The sequence below is a fragment of the Solanum stenotomum genome, chromosome 9 (genome assembly GCF_019186545.1).
Source record: "Solanum stenotomum isolate F172 chromosome 9, ASM1918654v1, whole genome shotgun sequence".
NCBI classification, from domain to species: domain Eukaryota; kingdom Viridiplantae; phylum Streptophyta; class Magnoliopsida; order Solanales; family Solanaceae; genus Solanum; species Solanum stenotomum.
The window spans coordinates 54593140-54597649 of NC_064290.1; positions in this window are offsets into that span (position 1 = coordinate 54593140).

Below are 4510 nucleotides of genomic sequence, written 5' to 3' on the forward strand. Positions count from 1 at the left end.
TGACATGTCATGGCTATTTGATAGGTTTCTAAGTGTTGAAGATGAAGACTTGGTGAGTCCTCATATATTCGAGGACAATACCCCATATGTTCTTTTATGTCTTTTTAGTATTGTTTAAGTTGTGTATGGGATTGGTCCCGAATTTTGTACTCTAAAGTATTAGATGGTTTTGAGACATCATGTATAAAGTCTAGAAAGTCTTCCGCTTGCTATTGTTTTTTTTTTTTTGAAATGTTTTCTTGGTAAAGAAAGTTTTTAATTCCTTATGGTTTTAGTGTCTATGCAATGAATGAATGCTAAGAGGCTTGTATTAGACCTCTTCGAGGTTGAGTACGCCGGTTACGACTAGGGGGTGCTCCCGGGTCGTGACAACCTTGGAGATAAAGGGATTGTGTTTAAGGGTTAGGAAGCGTGACGTAATGTATCATGTGGCCATGACGGTGTAATATGTAGAGGAAGTAAGGGTTGATGCGATCGGTTAGTTAGAAGGCTGGTAATTGTACTTGGGGATTTTGTGTGTGTTAGAATGTTTAGGTTATGACCAAGTACCTAGTAAGTAGGTTGACTGAAAAGATTGTTAGTAGTTAGAGTGTTAGTGTAATTTGGAGTTATTTCGAGAGAGTAAAGGTGGAGAAGTGAGCGGTTTTATTTCATGACCTTACTAGTTGGTTTCTTATGTTATGTGGTGGATGTTGGGTTGACCGATGATGCCTACCAGTACGTGTGGTTGTACTGATACTACTCTTGTTATGTCTTTTGACATAGACTGGATGCAGGTTGGTGATGTTCCATTAGGTGAAGACGAAGAAATTCTCCAGCAGCTTCTATCTTTCCTTCTGCATGGTGGGAGTTGTGTCTTTTAATTTATCATGTCCAGTTGTACTCTTAGTAGCTCTTGTACATGTTTAGACTAGATCCTTGGGAGTGTTAATTACTTTACAAGTCTTAACTCGAAATTGTTTTAAAGGTTTTTAATTAAGAATTCCGTTTTTTATATTTATTTCCATTTATTCAAATTTCCACATGTTTTAAATTATTGGGATATGAAGGTTCTCTTACTTGGGTGGTAGTATGTAGGTGCCCGCATGGCCCGGTGAATTGGGTCGTGACATTAATGAAGTAGAAGTAGAGACATCATTTGGTTGAGGAGGCTACTAAAGAGACCGAGTCTAAATACAGCGCATAGTAGTACCCAGAACTTTTTGACTACTCAGGCACATTTCTAATCCCATTCAAGAAATGAACATATGGTTAAGAGTGAAAGACGTAACAACCCATTCAGTTATTTTGAGTATTAGAACCCTTTCCCTATAGGTTTAATTAGTATGTGTTTAATGACTTGCAAAGATAAGTGGTACGAGTTTTGAAGGACTCTGATGCATTTTGGAGAAGAAAACTAAAACTAGGCTATTAAAATCTTAAGAGTTGACCAAAGTCAAAATTTTAGGTTAACGAGCTCAAGATCAAGGGTTAAGAGTTTCTATAGGTTCGTATGGTATCTTAGGACTTAGTTGGAGAGTTTTGACGAATTCCGAGGGACATGGGGAGTGATGTAGATGCTTAAACTAAGAACTAGTAATTGTGAAAGTTAAGAATTGACAACAATCAAATATGTATCTAAACGACCTAAAATTGGTTATTTGAGGGTTCCAACTGATTTGTACTGTGTTTTTTTTAGAGTGGTTTAATTTGCATGTTTCACTTGCATCTCAAGGGGTTCATGTGAGTTTTGGGGGCTAAAACCACAAAACCAATTATTGGGGACTTTATATTCTTAATGATGGTGTCTGGTGCTCATGATATGATCATGTAGGCATGACTGCAATCTCACAACTTAGGCATATATTTGCGAAGACCTTTATCTGAACAGTAAAAGATATTTCAATTTTGAGTTTGATCATTTCAAAACACATTTTGGGATTATAGAGCTTGGTCCAAGGCAATTTTCAAGTGGAGTTCAATTATTTGGTCTTTAGGTAAGATTCTAACCTCAGAATTTTCTTGCACATCCAATTACACATGTTTAATTGTAGATTAATCCATGTATTGGTTGATAGCTTGTTTTCTAAACTTAAGAAGGGCACTTTAAGGATTTGGAGATCTATTAGAGGTTGGATTTGGATGAAATTCGAGGTGTGAGACCCTACTTTTGATAACTCTTTGACATGATTCTTTATATGTCAAGACGAGTCTTGTTAACTTTGTCTGATCGTGCAAAATCCCTTTTGATGAGATTGAGAACTTTCAGAGCTTTAAGGAAGGGTAAAATTGTTCATTGACTTTGTGACACTTTAATCGAGGTAAGTTATGATTTGGCCTTCGATATATGACGTTTTCTCCAAATTATACTTGGATAAGTTTAAGGGGTTGATGTATAGTCAAGATGACAAGCTCTTATATGATTGGTAACTCAATAGGAATTCTATGCTCACTGCATAAAAAATTATCTTTAGCGGCAATTAATTAACGACATTAGCTCAATTATTGTTAAATATGTATTTTTAGTGGTAATTAACACTCTTTGTATATGTCCCTAAAGCCTTTAGCGACATTGGATATAATGACACTTAACTAATGCCGGTAAAGATTTTAAGACTCTTTATTAATGTGTCTATTTAGGCAAAATGGTTCAATGGATCCTTGTACTTGTATGAGTTTGTAGTTTAGACCCTTCTACTTAATCATTTGTTGACTAAACTCTTAAACTCAATTAAAATAAGACTTTTGAACCCTGTGTAGCTCACTCTCCCTAACATAAATAACATGTCATATCCACATCATATATGTTAATGCCGTGTCATAATTATTTCATAACTTTTTTAAAATTATAAACAAAAATCACTCAAATAAAAGATGAAAATAATAAATTTTTCTATTTAAAAAACAAAACAAAATAGTTATTTCTCTCACTTTTCCTCCACCTCCCTCAACCCACAACCACCAAAATGAAGAGAGAAAATGGAAACACAAAATAAAATAGAATCACTTTCCTTCTTCTTTGAACTTCAATTGAAAAGATAATTTGGGCAAGGTAAAAATTTATAAATGGCTACAACAGAGTAAATAGAGAATATAAAAACAAGAATTTTTTTCATTGATAATCTCAGCCTAACATACTTAAATTGGACAAATTCGACAGATTCCACTTCTTTAAAAAAAAGCTCCCTTCGCATATTTCTTTTCTTCTTCGAAAAATGAAGCTTAGAAAGCCACAAGTCAAACCCAGATTTCAAAACTAATATAAATGGACAACGTTTTTTAGTGTTGGATCTTATGATAGATTTTTGTAGCTTGAAGAAGACAACCACACACAATCAAACCCAAATCTCAACAAAGAAAAATAAGAAATATATGGACAGAATGGGTGGAGCAAGCCACCGGAGCAAAATCGCCGCCGAAGCAAAATAATCACATAACCACCATGGAAGACCCATAGCCACCGGAGCAAAATTAGTCTTCTTGTTCAACATCTGAAACTTCCATTTCAATGGACGGAGATGCCGAAAACGGCGTTGCAAGGACGCCGAGATCTGCATCGTTTTTCTCAAAACGTCACCGGAAGCAAAGGAGAAGAAAAGAAAGGGGTTGGAAACTTTAATTTGATTTTCCCTTTTTTTCCTTTTCATTATTAAATTATTTTTAAAGCAAATTCATTGCTTTCACTCACTTTTTAAGTGTGATACCACGCACTATAACTGAGTCAGCAAAATAAATGCCACATAAGTTAGGTCAACGGTGAGAGGGTTTAAAATTTTCATTTTAATTGAGTTTAAGATTTCAATTAACAAAAGAATAAGTAGAAGAGTCTAGAATATAAACTCATACAAATACAAGGGGACATCAGACCATTTCGCCGTCTATTTATTGCCGCTAAAAGTTGTTTTTGTTATAGTGGCTAGTGAATATAATATGAATATGGTTACCATGTTAGGATTTCATTTAGAGCTAATTCCATGTAGAATGACATGTTAAACTAATACTTCTATTTATTGATATTGATATGACATATATTGATATATTTGTGTAGATTGATGTTGTTGGAGGTATCCGTGTGTTGAAATTGGAACCTAACCACCCTTGAAGCTATTTTCCACAATTATTTCTAAATGTTTTTCACTAACCAACACATATTTTTATAAAATAATAAGAACATAACCTACATGGCATGAGGTTAATTCACATTTTGTTACGTATTTACCACGCAATTATACATGAACTTAATTAGCCTAATTAAACAAAAACTGTTTTGATGGGGCTTTACATATTTTTTTTTTGTGAGATTTAAAAAAAAAACATATTTTTTGGGGAGAACTTAGCATAACTAAAGAAACACTAATAAAAAAAAACAAAATTTGCAAAGATATCTTATGATAAAAAATTAAAGCAGTTTTGATTGAAATGAACAAAATAGATTTTTTAAGACAATAAGTGGAATTTCTTACTTATTTTATTGTATTTGATAGGTAGGCAAACCATATTATCCTAAAACACCCGTATATATAATTTAGAC